Source organism: Schistocerca gregaria, chromosome 1 (genome assembly GCF_023897955.1).
Source record: "Schistocerca gregaria isolate iqSchGreg1 chromosome 1, iqSchGreg1.2, whole genome shotgun sequence".
NCBI classification, from domain to species: Eukaryota; Metazoa; Arthropoda; class Insecta; order Orthoptera; family Acrididae; genus Schistocerca; species Schistocerca gregaria.
Window position 1 is genome coordinate 325,912,331 of NC_064920.1, and position 21,732 is coordinate 325,934,062.

The 21,732-nt window shown below is 41.2% G+C and overlaps 1 protein-coding gene across 2 annotated transcripts in view; it reads right to left on the reverse strand.

Annotated features, from left to right (window-relative positions):
* LOC126343983 (zinc finger protein 628-like) overlaps nt 1-21,732 on the reverse strand; it is a 427,045-nt gene that overhangs the window by 175,555 nt on the left and 229,758 nt on the right. The gene's annotated exons all lie outside the window — the stretch shown is intronic.

The window sequence follows — 21,732 nt, forward strand, 5'->3', positions numbered from 1 at the left end:
GAACGAATTTGTTTTCTTTTTGTGTATTATTTTTTTGTCGTCCTTTAGTCGTGGTATCACCCCTACGATGAATGCAAGTAGTATCACCGATGAATATCAAATTACGATACCATCCAAGTATCGTTAGTCGATGTGTAAAGCAATTACCGTAAGTGAAACACCATAAAAGCTTCGGCGAAGCAGTTGTTTAATGGCAGTAGTAGTGCGCCCTGGGGACAACAGGTGTCTCTGACAACGCCGCGGTTGCGAGCGGCGAAGATGAGTGTGGTGACGGCGGGGTCGCCTGGCCATGGTCTCGGTCCCTTGCCACTGCTTGCCATTTGCATAACGCGGCTGGCGCTGTCGGAGAACCGCCCCGGACGAGTTTAGCTTAACAATGCAATTCACATGTAAATACGCGGCGCAGGGCGCAGAGTCGCGCTGAGAACTTTGCGGCTGGCTAAGAAAATACCGCTGCTACGTTCATTTGGCTGCTAGCTGGACTGTGGAGCTCCTCACTCCTAGGTAGCTTCTGCTGTCTGCTCGGCATGGTGACGTTGCACGAAGCTCTACTTTTCGTAACACATGACTGTCGGACACGACTCGCATAGCCAGAGGTTAGTGACCATTCCCAGAGAACTCTGAATAGAACTTGTCTCAACTGCACCTATACTTTTAAATTTTCCTTCTCCTGAATGCCTTTTCAGTTTCGCTCTGGTCTCATTTCAGTGGTTCATGGCATCTCGTGCCCTGGTTGAGTTTAAAGACTACAAGAAATCGACATTAACGATTGCTGTGATGTGGAGGCAAGATCAGTGAAAGTGTGCTATGGGCTCTGTGTGCAGCAGCGTCGATACAATGATGGAAGAGATAACAAGAGCAAGCTTCATGGTTTTTGGAATAGGGCTTTCAGACTTCGTAGTGTTAGATCAAATCTTCTGAGATGTAGTTCAATGTGGAGTGGTGTAACACCTATTCCGTGACTTGGTAAAATGAAAGTAAAATACTACCATCAACGAATTTGGATTTTTACGGAAGGTACAGGGCAGAATACTGTGTCTGAAAGCGAAAAAGTAATATGAACAAACAAGAACGAAACGAAATCGGAAGAGGTGGAATAAACGAACGATGACGGATTAAACAGACCACCTGCCGCAGTTTACACTAATCTGGAACGGAAAACATGTATCAGGCTCCAAACGACGATTGAGGACACTTATCTCAATATTTAACAGTATTAAAATACTGAACCAGTTTCGTTTCTTGGAAGCTGAAGGTAGTTCGGTCAGACATTATGATATTGCTTTATTTTAGGTGAGTTGCTACAGGAATGTAGCACGTAATCTACATGTAACAGGTACATGTTCCTGTACATTTAATATTTAGGGGAATTCGGATGCTTACTTTGGAAAAGGTAGTTGGGATGAGGATATTCCTTATTGTAGTCCTAAATTAGGTCCTCGTGGAGGTTGTTTAACGTTGCCGTTCCTCCATGCATCTAAATGCCCCCACGCATCTAAAAGTATCAAATGCGTGTATGTCGTTTTTAATGGTGAGTGCAGTGTAGTGTTGCATCTGGGTTGTTATGAGTGAAAGTAGCGAGAGGATAAAACTGTAGTCTTCACCTTTCGAAACAGCTTTAATGGGGTGACAACAGTCCTCATATGAAGGTCGCGTTATAAGAAGAGCACACATTATCAAATACTGCACAGAAGTTTCTATTTTTAAGCATAGAGCTGTCGCTGCCTCTCTTGATCTGGAATTGCACGCCACTGCTTCTACTTCTGTTGAGGGGTTAAAATTAAGAATAAAAATATACTCTTAAAAAAGTTACCCGGTTATGATGTAGAGGTGGAACCAAATCGTGTTTAGCTTTTCATCGGGAGTTGTCTTACCGTATAAATGGAAACATCTAAGCAGCAGAAACGTAATTCACTCTTCTTTAGAAGTGTTATTTCTAATGGATTTTTTCTGGCTTTTGATAAATTATTTGAAATACTAACGGACGCTATTACGCTTTAGATTTCTAAAATATCCGCGCTCCCCTATGATTAATGCTTTTAACACTACATTCAGCTAATTTTGTCACTGCGCAATATACGAAAGTTCGTAAATCAGAGTGAGCCGCGAATTATCTGTTAGCTATTGCCTGCATTATAATAGGCTTTACGAAGTGAGGGGCGTAAATTTTTCTGCTCGAACTCCACTTTCTATACAGAACGTAGCTGTCTCAGTAGATCGAAAGAGCTCAAGTCTATACTAACTTTTCATATTTCGCAGCTTAAAAGCTGCTAAATAGGTCTGACTGTGGCTATCCAAAATCTTATCGACCAAGAAACAAATTACACCAATTACTAACGAAAAAGAATAGGTTAAAGGAAATATATCTAAGTTTGAAATAGTCAGAAGTAGGTTATTATAAAGTAAAGTGTTTCACCATGTGTGACGAAACGAGATTTCGAGAGATATTGCCACATATATAAATTCCATGGTATCCATTAATGTAAGGAAGTTAATATTTGATCATGTCATTTTCTGTGATGGTAAATATAATCGCAAAATTTAAGGAAAAGTATCATTAGATATTGAATCTGACTTACAAATTACGTACGGACGTGGTAAAGTGTAAATTAATATCAGAAGATACTGAAATACTCAGTGAGTTGATTCCCCTTAAACAGTTTAATAACGTAGAGCTTGTCATAGACCAGTTTCATTACGTATTATTCGTTAGTACTTGCAGTGATTGTGCCGGCTTCCTTACCGAACACTTATGCACTCAAAATTACGACTTTTCAATCTTTTAATTAGGTAGGGTTGTGTTGAAAGGCAGTCTTCCTTTGTAGCTTAGCTGCAGAAATAAGAGAAAAGGAATGAATGGAGGCCGCATCGAAACAAACAGTCCCAGGATTGAATAGAAAATGTTTTGGAAAACAAAAAGGAACCTGAATCAAATACAAGTCCCTGTCTCCAGTAATGGAACTGGTAAATGAACGTTTTTAGGCGCAGTTTACTGTGAGGAGTAACCATTTCTGCTTCGTTAGACACACGTTAGCCAAAATGTACTTTTTCACTACTTCCAAACATTTTTGTGATAGTTTTCTAAATTCTATTACGTAATTAGCGGTTCTAGGCGCTCAGTCCGGAACCGCGCGACTGCTACGGTCGCAGGTTCGAATCCTGCCTCGGGCATGGATGTGTGTGATGTCCTTAGGTTAGTTAGGTTTAAGTAGTTCTAAGTTCTAGGGTACTGATGACCACAGATGTTAAGTCCCATAGTGCTCAGAGCCATTTGAACGTAATTATTGGGAAGAAATCACCTTTCTATGTTATTAACTCTAAAATAAGATGTATGAGGCACTACCACCGTTTAATGCACTACCGATAATTTGTACAAATTTTGTTTACCGTTTTCATTTTATATTCGCATTCTGCTGTGTTAAATTCGTCACCAAACAACATCTGTTACGTGACTCTCTTTTCTACTGCGTGACAATCAATAGTTAATTAACCGATCTTAAAAGGCGTTGAGCTCTGACATCGCTTCACACTTGCTAGTACCATTGTTCAATGCAAGTGAAACGGTCTCATCGTTACAAAGAGTTGTGATATAAAAGTCATGCGTTATTGAAAGAAGCAAGCAACAACAGTTTTCATTCATCGTAGTCGACAAAAGAGTCGTCTGAATTGCAGTGACATACGTGTAGCAACAGGTTATTGCTCTTTGGAATCTTTTTTTAATCTGTCGCCCTTTTGAAACTAGAAACAAGTGTTTGAGAGGATACCTAACTCTGCTTCCTGTCCTTAATGAAACTGATGAAACACACTGGCTGTTTTACTAATATCTAATTATTTACGCACCCAACTAAATTGCAAATATATCAAATTGGAAGAATTATAGTTAAATACTTTTAAGACAAGAGCACTCAAAGATAGAGAATACTTTAAAACAAATGCAATCAGTTATATAAGCCAGAATACACTGAATTCAGACCAACTATTAGGAATTTATTTTGGTTTATTCAAATTACTGACGTCGATGAAATCTCACTATCGAATGAGGACTGCACAGCAATTCGGAAACGATCTTGCAGGTGAGTAACGTAGATCACATATCAACCGGACAATCTAAACTACATAATTTAAGAACTCATTTGGATCTTTATGACGGAAGACCGAAATTTAGACTTATGCTAAGTTGCAGCTGAAAGTGAAGTTCCTTTTTTTGTGTTTGTTGTGTGTTCCAATCCAAGGACTTGGATTACCATCATGACTCGTATCTACCATAGGATTCTGTAGCTTTTGTCGCTGCTTCTGATTTGCTCTTTATTTTATTTCACCGCTATTTGGAAATCTCTTACCTGTTCAGAAATTCCTTGTTTAATTTAACAGTTCCAACTAATGTGACATAATCGTTACGTCGTTGCGAACGTAAACGAGCAACAGGAGTTGACAGCTATTTTTCAATAGTAGAAAAAAATAAGATGATGTATTTATTCAATACATATGCTTTCATTGTCTTTTAGCTGCTATACCTTAAAAGAATATAGATTGTTGTCTATTGCTCTCGTCCATTTGCGGCGTCAGACGATTAAATACATTATTTGACTTCTTTGTAGGTGATAGAAGCATAGTAAAAAAATATGGCGCCATTTCCCTCACTGCCCTTTCGACAAATTTCAAATATTAAAAAGCTTTTAAAGACAAACAGACATACATCATATTTTGAAAAGATGTAGTAGTTACTGTTCAGTTACTCAGGTATAATCCCAAAACACACAACTAACGTTAGACACGGACCGATTCTCGGGAACACTTAAATTTTCTAATTCTTGTCCACCTCTCTGCCATAAGATTCCACGGTTTCCCTAAATCATGTTACTTGATAGCGAGGTGATTCCTTCGAAAACCATGACGTCTTAGCTTCCACACTTTCCTCCTACTTGGATCGCTCACGATCTCCTTTCGCCAAGACGTCGAACAATAATATTCCCTAATTCGGGAGGGCGACGGTTCAATCCCGCACCCGGCCATTCTGATTTAGGTTTCCCGTGATTTCCTTAAATCGCTCCAGGCAAATTCTGGGATGGTTCCTTCGAAAGGGCACGGCCGACTTCCTTCCCTAATCCGATGAGACCAATGACCTCGCTGTTTGGTCTCTCCCCCACAACAATCCAATCGATAATCTTCTTTTCTCATCGCCACTCTATTTATGATTTCTGTGTATGGAAGAGTTCATTGGAAAATTAGTCATTATGCTATACCTTCACTTGCAAGGATTAGCAGCTCGCAGTAAACGGCACAGACGTCAGTGGTTACCTTTAACTATATAACTGGTTGCGCCACTTTACTCTCCTAGGCAGTACGCGGATGATCAGTGCTTTTTGTCGACTGCAAGCGATTATTCCACGTACGAGCTTTTTATCGCTGCATATTGTGCCACCTTTCTGTCTGAAATGCTCATGTAACTACTGTCCAACATAGCTTATCATGTACGTGGTACTCTCTCTCGGATTTTGTATTAACACAAACTCAATTGCTCCTTCTTGAACTATTATTGTTGTTCTCCATCAATCAATTTGATAAGGATCCAATATCACACAGAAACATCCTAGAAGAAGACGGACAATTTGCTATAAACAGTCTTCCTAGTAGATTTGTTGCATTTTCTATGTGTTCTACCATGAAAACTTCGTCTTCAGTTCGCCTTACCCACAAAATGTTCCAGTTTAATGTGCACTCTAAAGTTTGTGCGATTTATTGAGTAACTGCAATTTAACGGTATTATTTTAGTACTCGCGTAAAAGACCTCATGCTTTTTATTCTTCGATGACAGTTGTCCCTTTTCGAGCTATGCAGATGTAATCGTAATGCAAACTCGGTACACAGGCCCTGGTGAACTCAACGGTACCGACCGGCCGCCGCGTCATCCTCAGCCCACAGACGTCACCGAATGCGGATGTGGGGGGACATGTGGTTACCACACCGCTCTATCGGCAGCGTGTCAGTTTCCGAGACCGGAGCCGCCACTTCTCAATCAAGTAGCTTCTCAGTTTGACTCGCAAGGGCTGAGTGCACCCCGCTTGCCAACGGTGCTCGGCAGACTGGATGGTCATCGATGCAAGTGCTAGCCCAGCCCGACAGCGCTTAATTTCGGTGATCTGACGGGAACTGGTGTTACCACTGCGGCAAGGCCGTTAGCACTATGCAGATACCTCATCCAAATTATTTTGTAATTCATTTTCATGTTTTGATGATTTAAACAGACAGCAAACACAGTATTATCTGGTCAAATTGTCCACAGCATAAGTCGGTTGTGTACACTACCCACTATCCAGACACCCTTATATACTGCGGAATACAGCACTAGATCTCTCTAAAGGCCGACCCGCTAGTATAAATGGAGGCAAAGAGTATTGTTTGCGGTATAGAGGCAGTAACTGCAGAATGGTGATTTCAGGGGAGCTAAGTGACTTCGAATTGGACACCTCCTGAGTAAAAAAGCCATCAGCTACATTACAACAAATCTAAGGCTTCCGAAGTCGACTCGAGGTTACGTGACTATGAAGTGGAAACGTGAAGAAACAACTACATGTAAACCAGGGCCATGCAGACCACTGAGAGACCGGGATCATCATGCATTGCGGATTTTAAAAACCCGCATGAAATCACTGGATGAAATCACTGTGAATTCTAAAGTGCTACCAGCGCTGCAGCTGGTGCACTGACTGTACGTAGCGATTTAAAAGGAATGTAGTGCGATGGTCGATCAACTCCTCATAAGCGACACATTTCTCTTTTGATGATATGCGACGCTTGAGGTGGTGTAAAAAGCGATGCCACTGGACAGTGGATGACTGGAAGAGGGTGATTTGGACTGATGAATGGATCCGGGTTTGGGAAATGCATGGAGAATCGTACCTGCTGTCATGTGTAGTGCCAACAGTGAAGTGCGGAGTAGGTGGCGATGCGTTATGGGTCTGGTTTTCATCCTTAGAATGTGGTTCCCTTGTAGCGCTTAAGAAGACGCTAAATGTGGGAGGTTATGAACACATTTTACTGCAATGTATCCTGCGTGCAGTAGGGACACAGTACGGAGACTATAGTTGTTTGTATCAGCACGACAATACAACCCATCATAAAGCTGCATATTTGGGGTAATAGTTTGTATTTTCGTATAACAGTCCTGAAATAGAATTGACTGCGCACAGACAAGATCTAAACTCTTCGGGATGAGTTACACCATCCAGGTGCTAGCATCCAACATCCTTACCGAGTCTGGTTTCGGTTCTTGAGGAAATGGAAATGCCGTGTGGCTTAGGCCTCCCGTCGGGTAGACCGTTCGCCTGGTGCAAGTGTTTCCAGTTGACGCCACTTCGGCGACTTTCCTATCGATGGGGATGAAATGATGATGACAAGGACAACCCAACACCCAGTCCCTCAGCGGAGACAATCTCCGACCCTGCCGGGAATCGAACCCGAGCCTTTAGGAATAACATGCCGTCGCTCTGACCACTCAGCTACCTGGAGCGGACTTCTTGAGGAATGATGAACTCATTCGTCTGCAGACCTACAGATATCTCTTTGGAAATGTCACCAGGAGAGTTCAAGCCGTCATAAAGGTGTGGTATGGACAGACGGTGTATAAATATCCACTAAGAAATGTCCGAAGACTTTTGATCAGATAATGTACGACAAGAACAGTAGAGAGTCTCTAACACTTCCACAGAGCAGCCAGTATGATTCCGAGAGTTAAGTTTTGCAACAGAGGACTAGGTGGTATAGGAACTAGTCGCGTGAAGCACATTCTACGAAGTTTACGTATAAATTATAATTTGTTGTCTATGCGATGTAGGCTATATCGATTTACCTAGCCACACTAAACAGATGACGTACATTCCGGCACATCGGTGTGAAGCACTGTGCAGCGACGCCATCTGAAATCTAACGCTTCCACTCAAGATCTCAAGGCACACCATCTCACTCCTCTGTAACGAGACGGCTTCGATACAACATGGAACAGAATTGTCATTTGAACGGGCCACTACAGACGCTTCTCTCAGTAGAGCTACAACCCCATCAAGGTACACCGGGCGACGGGACAGAGGAGAGTTGGTCGTTGCCACTGTGATCCAGCTGGGTGACTACGGGACAAAACTCGTTACCAGCTGCAGCGCAACCGCGGCCCCGGACAAACAGACTTTCCGGCATACTGACGACCCCGCCGCTTTAATCTAGAGCCACACTGCCAGATGGCCACCCTGTGCTGCCTAATGAAGCTTTAATTCCGTCCGTGGCAGGTCCTCAAGTTTCAACGTATTGCGTGCGGCCGCTGGACTCAATTAAAACTCGGCCGGCACGAGGCAGGTCGCAGGCGCAGGAGCAGGCACAGGGCCCGGTCAGCCGCGGCGGATCCCTGTTGTGATTAAAGCGCAGCAATCCAGCCGGCCGCGGATTATGCTGCCGACGGGTCATCCCGAGTAGCACATGGTGCCCGGACGGCAGAACGGCTCTTGTCGAGGGATCTGGATGACCAACGCGAGAGTCTAGGTCGGCGTCAAAAGCTGGAGAGAGCAACATTTGCGGAGCGTTTCGCAGGAAATATAATCCGGAGAGTAATTGATTAAAGCTACTGTCAGTCACAGTGTCTTATTATGCCGGCAAAATCGAGCTGCAACCACGAAACATACTGAGGTTCTCATCGATGGATGAAATGACGGAGACCGTAGTTGCAGGTATTCTCATTTATGAATTTCAGGAAACGTTCAAGCTCTAAAATCACCTCGTTATCATTATTGAAATTTCTGCCTCGTAACGGTTTTTTCATCTGAGGAAATACAAGTAACTCACTGCATGTCAGAACAATGCGACGACGAAGCAGGATTTGACAGACCAGATAAGGAGTATGTATAAATGTGTGTGTGTGTGTGTTCTATGCAAAATGAGCTGAGCCGCTGACGTGGAGCTCCTCGCCCAGGTTCGTCTTGGAGGTCTCCAGCAACCACGTCACACGATTTCGGTAGTATGCTCCTTATACGGTTTCCTTCTTAGCAGCATAATCAGTTAGTACCATGCCACAGCAGCGCAAAAAAGGCAAACGAAACACTCAGTAGCACCATTCCCGATAATGGATGAGTCTTCGTATTTTTAGGCGGTGGTGCATGCACATGTTTGTGGTTAGATCGGGGTCATAGCGATACTCCCTCCACTCGCCCCTGGTGAAGTCATCTGGTGTGGTCTGACAGACATGCAACATTTTCCCTTCTGTCTCGGTTCAGTGCGCGTTGTAAATGGATATGAGTTATAACGGAACCCATCGGACAGCGATCTCCTTCATGCTCAAAATACCGTGTGAAATGTTCAAAACTAATCCTTGAGTGATATTAATCTTAGATTACTAAACCCTCGCAAATTTTACGAACGCTGTAGGGTACAAGACAGGACATTTTGTACTTAATTTGGTATGTAACAGACCATTGGAGATCTAATAATTGTAATTAAGTCGCGAATGACCTATAAATTATGATTTCCTTTGAATTAAATCTGGAGCGTTGAATTAAATGATGGTTTAATAGCAATGTCATCATTTAATTCAAAATTAATCATTATTTAATTCAAAATGATGGTTTAATAGCAATGTAGCACTGAAAGACCTGAGACGAAACACGACCCCCGGAGTAGACAACATTCCATTGGAACTACTGTCGGCCTTGGGAGAGCCAATCCCTCAAAAAACTCTAATATGTGGTGAGCAAGATGTATGGGACAGGCAAAATAGCCTCAGACTTCAAGAAGAATATAATAATTCCAATCCCAAAGAAAGCAGGTGTTGACGGATGTGAAAATTACCGAACTATCAGTTTAATAAGTCACAGCTGCAAAATACTAACGCGAATTCTTTACAGAGAAATGGAAAAACTAGTAGAAGCCGACCTCGGGGAAGATCAGTTTGGATTCCGTAGAAATGTTGGAGCACGTGAGGCAGTACTGACCCTACGACTTATCTTAGATGCTAGATTCAGGAAGGGCAAACCTACGTTTCTAGCATTTGTAGACTTAGAGAAAGTTTTGACAATGTTGACTGGAATACTCTCTTTAAAATTCTGGAGGCGGCAGGGGTAAAATACAGGGAGCGAAAGGCTATTTACAATTTGTATAGAAACCAGATGGCAGTTATTAGAGTAGAGGAACATGAAAGGGAGGCAGTGGTTGGGTAGGGAGTGAGACAGGGTTGTAGTCTCTCCCCGATGTTATTCAGTCTGTATATTGAGCAAGCAGTGAAGGAAACAAAAGAAAAATTCGGAGTAAGTATTAAAATCCATAGAGAAGAAATAAAAACTTTGAGGTTCGCAGATGACATCGTAATTCTGTCAGAGACAGCAAAGAACTTGGAAGAGCAGTTGAACGGAATGGATAGTGTCTTGCAAGGAGGATATAAGATGAACATGAACAAAAGCAAAACGAGGATAATGGAATGTAGTCGAATTAAGTCGGGTGATGCTGAGAGAATTAGATTAGGAAATGAGACACTTAAAGTAGTAAAGGAGTTTTGCTATTTAGGAAGTACCATAAATGATGATGGTCGAAGTAGAGAGGATATAAAATGTAGACTGGCAATGGCAAGGAAAGCGTTTCTGAAGAAGAGAAAGTTTTTAACATCGAATATAGATTTAAGTGTCAGGAAGTCATTTCTGAAAGTATTTGTATGGAGTGTAGCCATGTAGGGAAGCGAAATATGGACGATAAATAGTTTGGACAAGAAGAGAATAGAAGCTTACGAAATGTGGTGCTACAGAAGAATGCTGAAGATTAGATGGGTAGATCACATAACTAATGAGGAAGTATTGAATCGGATTGGGGAGAAGAGAAGTTTGTGGCACAACTTGACCAGATAAAGGGATCGGTTGTTAGGACATGTTCTGAGGCATCAAGGAATCACCAATTTAGTATTAAAGGGCAGCGTGGAGGGTAAGAATCGTAGAGGGAGACCAAGAGATGAATACACTAAGCAGATTCAGTAGGATGTAGGTTGCAGTAGGTACTGGGAGATGAAGAAGCTTGCACAGGATAGAATAGCATGGAGAGCTGCATCAAACCAGTCTGAGGACTGAAGACCACAACAACAACAATAGCAATGTAACATTTCCCTCTTCAGTGTCCTGTTGCTTCGACATTGCACCAGGGCCCCAATTTCCCCTCCGCTCCTAATTTTTACAAAGATATGGTCTGCCACTTCGTTCTTTGTCTGGCCACACTGGAAGGGTCGCTGCCACCTACTCGTTGTGCCATATGATGTTGCCTTAAATTTCCATCAACTGAGTGTCAATCGTTGCAGCCTTGTTTCTCTTCAGCTTCGTAACTTTGCTTCGCCTGTTTGACTCCACTGTCATAGTGTTGCGGCGCTGAGAAGCGAGGATTAGCTGTCTAAGCAATTAAACAAAATAATGAAGTAAGTTAATTTTTTCGTGGTCATAACCCAAAGTTTGTGACTATCCCTCGTAGCATAAAAATGGTAAGATTATCGTTATGGTGTCGTACATGATTCACATTTATTTATTGATTAAAGATAACATTTTGCCATTAGTCTTTGGCTCTGTATCTACACGATTTCGACGTGACAATAAGAGTTTAGCAAATCTAAAATTTCGAGAAAAAGGACAAAAGCTTTCACTATGGTGCAAATACCGCGCTATCAACAAAATTTTCTTTCAGTACCTTTGTAAATGTTCCAAAGTAACATCATCAGTGTGCTTCACCCGATGAATACTTAGTTTTATTCTTCTTTGTAAGACCATCAAAGTTTTGTATTTCAGTCACATGAGGAAATTGCAACATTGTGCCAACTTAAAAATGTGAGGTTTTCATTGGTTTATCCCCAGGCAAGTTTACACATACCTGTCGAAGTTCTGAAAGCAACCAACTTTTTCGTTTTAAATATTTAAGAAACTGAAAACTGAATTCAAATACGTCAGACTTTCCTGACTTAGTCCACATGGAGAAGGTCCAGACTGCAATCGCAGCTGAAATTATCGACGGACAGCGGGCACCACCTACGTATCAGAAGAAAAGAAGGTGATTTATTTTGTGCATGAATACGTTACTGTCAGAAACTTAGTAAAAAAAGTACGGAAACTATGAAGATTATTACAGGTACTGAATTACTTTCTTAGTGATAATCCTACTTTTATAAAAGTTTTTCATTAGTATACTGCCTTCAGACGTAATATGCTGTTCTCTCGCTTTAGTAAAAAATATTTCGGAAGTACAACTAAATCAAAATGACGTTTTAGGGTGTTACATAAATTTAGTTGACTGTCGACGAAACTTTCATCTTCTATATCTGAGACACTTTTCAATATTTTAATATGTCAGGCTCATCTCCTGAATAAATTTCTGCATAACGTTTATTAAATGTACGGAAGAAATTTTATAAGAAGAGTTGTTACTTGGCTTGGGACATGGGTCGACTGTTTCTACACAGCGAGACACTAACCAAAGCAACTCGTGCAAGACCGTAGGTCTGCTACGAAAAACGCGAAGTTGATTTCATCTCTCGAAAAATTCAGTTATTCTAGGGTTCTTCCTGCTGGATTGAGCACCTGACTGAAAAACTCATGAGAAGCGGCTTATTTGGAAAAGGCAAGAATATGTTTTCGTCAAGACACTACATATGTTCACAAAAACGTTTGCGCATTGAGACAAATGATTTGATATATCTGTTTTTCAATAATTCGTCATTTTCACCAGATTTCTCATCCTGTAATACCCAGTTTCGAACAGTATAAATATACGTGGCACAAAAACGTTTTATTTCAATTGGAAAAGCTCTGGCTGCCTCAGAGTGATAGTTTTCAGACCTTTCAAAATCGGACATCATTACTGGATTCCCTGGGAAACCAGTGCAATTAGAGCATTAGCATTGAAAGAAACTACATCTGTATACCTCTCATACTGCACACCTTCTCCCAGCGGAAGGCAGAAAACATTTGATCCCGCTCTCGGAATGTTGTGGGAAGAGTCAATAACGCACTTATGTTAGAGACGAACAGTACTTGCTACACATTTGGAAGATAAATCGTTTTCAACTTTTCAGTGCTAAGCTTGTTATTATTATTGCAAGGAGGATCCTGGACTGAATTACATCTCCTTTCAAAACATATCTTCCACGTAAAAGCGAAACTGGCGCAGTTTCGGAAGAAAGTCGGAAATTTAAACAGCGTCCCCCACCTAGACTATATCTCGGAAACTTTCGGTCCCCTTTTTCAAACAAATGTAAGAATCGCTACTACTTTGCAGGTAGGAGACCAGTTTCTAGTACTTACTCATCTTCATGTGGAGATGATGTAATTTCTAACGTACTCAATCAATCATGAAGTGCTAGGGTTCGTTTGTCAAGAATCTGACATATGAAAATTCTTCGACAAGTGACTATTACCTTCACAATAAGAGCATCTTGCTTCGATAATGAATGAATATTCGAAAACTATCACCAACATTTGGCGACTGTGATAGAAAATAAAATAAGAAATCGCATTTCACTCTTCATTTAGTAAAAGTAATCTGTAGAACCCAGCTCATCTCAACGCCATCTTTTCTCGATTTTGACTATCGCCCACTAGTGTGGAGCTTTTGCTATTTCGATGTTCATTTTCATGGAATACAGGTATCAATTACATTTCACCCGCGAAATTATATTGTGATTACAAGTATGAATTGGTATCTGAGCATGTGTTCACGATTTACTCATACTAGTGTGATGTTTATTCGACCGAGTAAACATTTTTCACAAGTTCAGCCGTTAAACTTTCATCTGTTTCATGAGATAGCCTGTTACGTGAGGTGAGAACAACAAATTTCCGATTTTTTCGACAGTAAGAAGAAGGAAGATCACGATTTGACGTCGTGCCGATCAACGTCAGTGAAGACGAAGCACAAGTTCTGATTACAGAAAGTGAATAGGGAAATCAGCCGTGTCCTTTCAAAGCCACTATACCTATATTTCTCTTCAGTGGTATAGAGAAACAACTCAAATCCTTAATCCCGTTAGCAGGACGGGTGTTTGAAGCTAAACCTACTAATTTCAAGCTTCATCTAATTTGTATTCTCTCACACAAAAAATTTGTATGACAATACCTATTTTTACAGCTTTTTACAGAAAAAGCAAGTCTGCGCCTCACTCATATGATAATTTGCTTACGGCAATATCTGTTTTTCCAGAATTTTACAAAAGAGGTAAGTTCGCGCGTTACTTATACGATAGTTTGCATATGGTAAAGATGGTGTAAAATAAAGGAAGGGGAGGGACAATAACCATTACAACTGATTGCTGCAGAACGCAAAATGCCGTAAAGCTTACTTTTCAGACTATACGATGGAATAGCGGCAAGTTAATCGTTAATATACCCTATTGTCTCTATGTCTGGGATCTCCTTACTCACTTGAGGGACTGACAGCATACGTCTGTTCCATCTTACTCTCATGCGTCTTCTTATGGGCTTTACATTTCCTGGCTGGTATATGATCTTTTAATTGTTTCATCAGTTAGCTCTCATTGTTTTAAAAAGTATTAACCTATTCTGTGAACTTTACTGGGGCGACAAATTTAGAAAACACACTTTTAATTCTGTTCTTCCATATCTTTTATTGGCTACAGTCGACATAAAAAAATCTGTTTGTACGAATAATGGTTAAGTCCACCACTGCACATTCTCGTCTTGTACAGCAGCGTCACAAATTTTGACAACATTCTGGCCCGTTAATATCCAAGCTGGCTTATAGCAGCAAATATTATCGTACGAACGAGACACTATACAAAACATTAACACCAATAACGATCGTGAAATATGTCGCGAGTTGCCTGGCAGCGCTGCATGCGCTCCTAAGAATATACACACAACAAAAAAGTTTTGCATCAGTCCGGCTCCCAGAACTCCTGAAGATAGACATTGATTGTGGATATTGCATCAGTGACACAGTCCCTTTGACTGACCAGAGATGGCACTAAATCCTCCTAGAGATGCTCTCTGTCTGTAAATGTGGGCCAATCACTCAGGAATTTCATTACCTTTTTTCAGATCGAAATGGCGGAAAAACGGTTCAAATGGCTCTGAGCACTATGGGATTTAACTTCTGAGGTCATCAGTCGCCTAGAATGTAGAACTACTTAAACCTAACCAACCTAAGGACTCCACTCACATCCACGCCCGAGGCAGGATTCGAACCTGCGACCGTAGCGCTCGTGCGGTTCCAGACTGTAGCGCCTAGAACCGGTCGGCCAAATCGGCTGGCGAAATGGCGGAAACAGAGGGTAAAAGGAAAGCATATCGGGCGCCACCTGCGTGCTCGTAAACCACCATACCATAATTTGCGGGAATTGCTTGACCTGTCCGTAGACACAAATGCCGTCAAGGACTTGTAGAATCCATGTCATGCAGGCTCTCTGTTCTACTGTGTTTGAAAAGTGGAATAATATGCTATTAAACAGGTGGTCACAATGTTTTATATCATCGGTGTGAGTGTGTGTGGGTGGTGGGTGGGTGGGTGGTTGGATGGGTATATATATATATATTTGCACTTTCTCTGACACCATGCGTCTCTGCTACCACACTCAGTTAAGTTCCATAAAATGCGTGCATGACCCATCAAATACATGCATCGAAACAAATGAATAGCAGATAACTACCATAACAAGCTAAAAGAAAGCAAAAACCCTATTTCATGTGATGAAATTAATTAAAATACACGTCAGACAGTCAGAAGTTTTACACATCGTAAATAACGGAAATAAGGGCAAGAAGAATCACAAATTGTTAAGTAAAAAGATAAATAACGCGAGTTTCGATCTGAAATAGAACAGAAACGGAAAATAAAAATGGTTTGTGTTGTTTTTCAGATGACAAGCTCTCAATCTGCCAACATGAATGCACCATGCTAACAACATGCAAGGTCTGTGCAGAACTGTGCAAATATTTACAATGCAATCTCGTATTCTAGGCCTAATTTTCGACACTACAAAACATGCAATAATTTGTTTGCCAGTTAGATGCGCGTGCAATTAAACATCTACTTAAAGCAATACAAAATTGATGCCTAGTTATCACTTCTTCATGTTATGTAAATAGCTTTATCTATAAATTCGAATGTGAGTGTATAAGAACCATTTTTCACAACCAGTAAGAGAAATATAGCTTTGATGACAGCACAATAAGTACTGAACATGTGTGGGAAAAGTAAAACAAAGAAGCAGTGTCTTGCATAAGGTAGAATATCTCATCAATTATCTTAGCAAGCACGGAAAGACAAAAGAGCATATAAAACTTACTGGCAGATTAAAACTGTGTGCCCGACTGAGACTCGAACTTGGGACCCGAGTTCGAGTCTCGGTCGGGCACACAGTTTTAATCTGCCAGGAAGTTTCATATCAGCGCACACTCCGCTGCAGAGTGAAAATCTCATTCTGGAAACATCCCCCAGGCTGTGGCTAAGACATGTCTCCGCAATATCCTTTCTTTCAAGAGTGCTAGTTCTGCATGTCTCGCAGGAGAGCTTCTGTAAAATTTGGAAGGTAGGAGACGAGGTACTGGCAGAAGTAAAGCAGAAGTAGCTCAGTTGGTAGAGCACTTGCCCGCGAAAGGCAAAAGGTCCCGAGTTCGAGTCTCGGTCAGGCACACAGTTTTAATCTGCCAGGAAGTTTCATATCAGCGCACACTCCGCTGCAGAGTGAAAATCTCATTCTGAAAAGAGCATATACATCCAAAAGATGATGAGAAAACTTCTTCGACTTGCTACCACAGTAGCTGGATTCAGACTCATATTTTTTGTAATTGGATTTCCAATGTTGTGATTTTTTGAAGCCATATCGTGATTATAATTTTGTGCCAATACTTGATAGGAATCATATATATTTTGCAATAGAGAAATCATGAGGCAGCTGTGCGCATATCATTTATTTGCCACCCTATTCCACGCATAAAATGCAGCTTCTTGTGTGGAATTCGTGGGGCCATATTTTTTTTTTTTTTTTTTCAACGTTAGTCAACTTTGATTTCATATAATCGTGTGTCAGACATAGAAATTAAATAATGTTATTTATACAGCTTGAAATGATATGAGGTTCCTTGAAGTAAATGCAAGTACATGTTCTTTATTCTCCAGAAACAACAAGGGAGCGAAATATTTTCTCAGTTTCTCAGCGCATTTCTAGAATGAAACATTGCTAGAGTTATATTGACTACCCCCTACATATTCTGTATGTGTTTTACTGCGCTATTTCTCAGGCTGTGACATGACTTGCAGTATTAGCTCATATGCATGTTAAGGCCCCGTTTACGTGATGTGGATAACATTGCGTGTTCACTATTCGATTAAAGCACGTTTTCCGGAGAACGGGTAATCGTTTATTAGTATGAAGGTTGTTCACTGCCTATATTTACCTCTGATAACAAATTAACAGTTGCTGCCTAATGATATTAAGCAAATATGACGTGAAGAGCGGAAGTTGTATAACTTATTCGCCAACTACGATTAGTATCTTCGCCTGCCATTTAATATCCTTCGTGTGCAGAAAACAGCAAATGACGATAATAAATAACTCAATTCTACACGTGTTCAATAAAATCCTTACCATAAATACCCAAAGCGAGATTTCATTCGCTAATGCTTTAGATTCACGACTACTTGTATTCTAGTAGTAACCTAAAATTTGACATTGCCCCAAGGTCATTACACTACCAACAATAAGATCGATGAAGAATGTAAAGGTGTTGCAGCGGAGAAGAGTAGACTGATGGCCGTAGCAGAATGATACTGCAGACAATGAAAGAACCCAGGGGAAATTTTCTAGAAGCAGAATACATAAGTCTGTCACAGACATACAGGGCATGAGTCTCTAACAATTTACATATTGATACGTAAAATTTTATGACGGAAGTAACTTTCGCACCTTGTGTCTCTGCCAAGTAATACAGTTTGGTGAAAGGTTAACTATTAATAGATGTAACTGCTATAGTATAGTACAGTACAGTACAGAAGGTGAGGGCAAGAAATATGCAATGAGGCGAACAGAAACGACAATTTTATTCAAAGAGAGTAATTACACTGAAGCCATGGTGATTTACGATGTTACAGAGGACGTTATAAAATGTCGGACATGATTTTAAATTCGATGTCTGATCACGACGAACGGCAAAACATGCTCAGCAACGTGTTTCCATACTGGCCAGAAGGTTGTGAGCCGCGTAAGTTAGCCGCGCGATCTAGGCGCCTTGCCGCAGTTCGCGCGGCTATCCTCGTCAGAGGTTCGGGACCTCCCTCGGGCATGAGTGTGTGTGTGTGTGTGTGTGTGTGTGTGTGTGTGTCTGTGTGTGTGTGTGTGTGTGTGTGTTTTGTTCTTAGCGTAAGTTAGTTTCATTTGGATTAAGCAGCGTGTAAGCTTAGGGACCGATGACCGCAGCAGTTTGGTCCCATGAGACCTTACCACAAGGTTGTAAAGAGTTGCTATAGTAGGTCGTTCCAGTGCTCCAGCAATTCGATTGACAACTGCTAGATGGTCATGGTGCATGAGAACATGCTCCATTACCTCTCCGCAAGTCACGCCACACGTGCTCCATGGAATTTAAGTCAGGGCAACGGGCAGGCGAGCCTATTCATCGCACACCCTGTAGTTCGATGTGGTCGTGTAATATCATCCATAAGAATGGGGCCGAATGCAGCCTTCAAAACACTTACGTAGATAACAATACCTGTGACAACAAAATTGACAGGTGAGTGCACCGTGTGCAAGGATTTTGAGGTCAGTACGCCCATGCGACACTGTGCGTCCCCACAGTATTCAGGAAGAGTCGTACAGTATCGCCTACTTACAGTGCCTGTTACTACTGAGATTTCCTTTTCCGTTTCCAAATGGCAGAAGGGGAACAGTAAGCAGAAGCAATCTTGCACATGCATTTCCACTGGAGTCGGATTTCTCCTCCCTCTCTGCTTTAATTTCCCTGCTCTGAGTGTTTGATGTTGTTGCTTTAGCTGTTTGCGCACGGAAGATATTTTGAGGCCTGTGATATGCATTTGTAAGATAAGTGATCAATTTTGTTGCTATATATTTGCCTTATTTATGTTTTATAAGGAGTGATATCTAATAATCGTTTGATGAAAATTTCTATAAAAGAAGGTACAATATGTTGTATAGTTCTCTTTCAGTATCAGTCAGAAGTAATATCAACTTCTAAATTATTGTATTGTATGAATCTGGGGACCTAGAACGACGGAGAGGGTTCGTCCCACCCGTAGCCAGCAATGGTTCACAACCCCACAACAGGCTACAGCAGCCCACTTACTCCACCGCTACCCCACACCGAACACAGTGTTATGGTGCGGTCCGGCCCCCAGTGGACCCCCGGGAATGTCTCATTCCAGACAAGTGTAACCCGACTGTTTGTGAGGTAGAGTAATTTTGGTGTACCCATAAGTGGGGAAAGTGTTTGCGCAGAAATCGCCGACGTAGTGTAACTGAGGCGGAATAGGGGGAACCAGACCGCATACGCCGAGGCAGATGGAAAACCGTTTTAAAAACCATGTGGCCGGCACACCGGACCTCGACACTAATGAGTCGGGGGGATTCGAGTCGGGGACCGGCACGGCTTCCTGCCCGGAAAGCAGCGCGTGAGACCGCACGGCTAACGGGACGGGCCAACTTTTAAATTATGTTTTCTTCTTCTTACCTGAGCGGAATGACCCGAAACTGAGTGGATAAAAGTAAAATTGAATGAAAAGTGCATGCAAATGGCTGAAAAGAGCATTATATGTTTGGAGTCATTTGAATAATAATAAGTGCCTTGTACCAAGTATAGAGGCTGGGCACTTATTGGATGTGTGGATCAGGAGATTACTTTGTACTTTATTATGGATCCCTGTAAAACAAGATTTAAACATTGCTGATCTGAGCTGAGGTAGTAACAATAAGTTCCCATGGTTAAGTGTTCTACTATTATTGAATAAGTATTAGTTTAGTATATCACTAAACTACCACAGGAAAGATAGTTCTCGATATTGCAGCACACTTTCTAGAGGCGTTATAAATGTAGCTCTTTTACTTCCAATGCAAATAAGAACCAAAAATAGAAATGATTTTACTTTGCTATTCATAAAACATATCCTGAGATAAGAGATGGCATATAAGAGAAAAGTATATAGTAAGTATATATAAGAATAGTATATAAGAAATAAGAGAATAGTATATTAACAAATGAAAGTAACAATACTTAAACCGGCCATTACTACTCTACTCTATCCTACATATGGACTGCCAAAACAATCAAGTTCGACAGTGTTGCTCCGTGCATTACGAGTTCTCATCTCTTGTCATATGACTGTACGGCACAATGAAATATCAGTCACTGTCTCCTAAAAGCCTATGCAACAAACATCATATCTTAAAAATCCTGTATTCATTGTCTTATAGCGTTGTGCGTTGTACCCATGAAGCATTCTGAAACGAAGGTCAAATAACAGAAGAAAACAGAATGACACTACGTGTTGATGGGACATGCTACTCATGTGTATAAGATTGCTATTTTGTGCTTTTTTGTGGTACGTTTTAGAAAATCCGTTAAGTAATGCATCCTTACCTACTTTACCACTCCAAGGCACGGTGTAACCCACTAGTGTAAGATATAAAGACAACGTATATTCAGCACTTCACATGAATGGAGCATTTATGTTAAGTACTTTCAGATAAAACTGTAAATGTAGATAGGTGTAACTCTAGCTAGAAGCATAATCGTGATTCTGACTAGTTTTCAGAAACTTTCAGTAGGTGTTGTGGCAAAGCTTACAGATAGGAAAAGAAAATTATATTGTGCTGATGTCAACTTCTATGAAACATCTTCCTTATTACTACCAGTTTCTACAACTATAATTTCTGTTAGGACACTTCGTCATTATGAACATATTTTACAATTATTCAGAAGTTGTGTAATGTGTCAGGTTCCGGCGTTCAGTTTGCGTGTTTGGCGCAGGTTCAGTGTCAGTGACCAGGTGATACTGGTACAATAAGAGTTTTGAAAAGACCAAATTTCATTCTAGAGTTTGACCACATCTGAATTTATCCAGTAAACAGGAAGTACAAGGCCAACTTGAAAATTATAATGTTGGAGAGAAAAGTACAAACATTGCTCATAACAGTATAGTTTTCCGTCTTCAGGCTGGTTTTAGATGCCCTTCATGACGCCTCCTCCCATGCCAGCCAGCATTTTCATGTCAGAGAAACATTTACACTAAACAGCGTCAACCATTTGTTGGACATACAGGAATACATTTTACCATCTGCAGCAGCTTCTAGTACAATGGAAGGTACCGTCTTCCGTCTTAATAGACTTCTTATCACCATGTGCTTTCAGCTTGTCAGTATTTTTCGACAGGTTCCTCTCGCTGCTGTTTCTGTGGAGAACCGCATCGTTCCTTATACACTACTGGCCTTTAAAATTGCTACACCACGAAGATGACATGCTACAGACGCGAGTTTTAACCGACAGGAAGAAGATGCTGTGATATGCTAATGATTAGCTTTTCAGAGCATTCACACAAGGTTGGCGCCGGTGGCGCCACCTACAACGTACTGGCATTAGGAAAGTTTTCAACCGATTTCTCATACACAAACAGCAGTTGACTGGCGTTGCCTAGTGAAACGTTGTTGTGATGCCTCGTGTAAGAAGGAGAGATGCGTACCATCACGTTTTCGACTTTGATAAAGGTCGGATT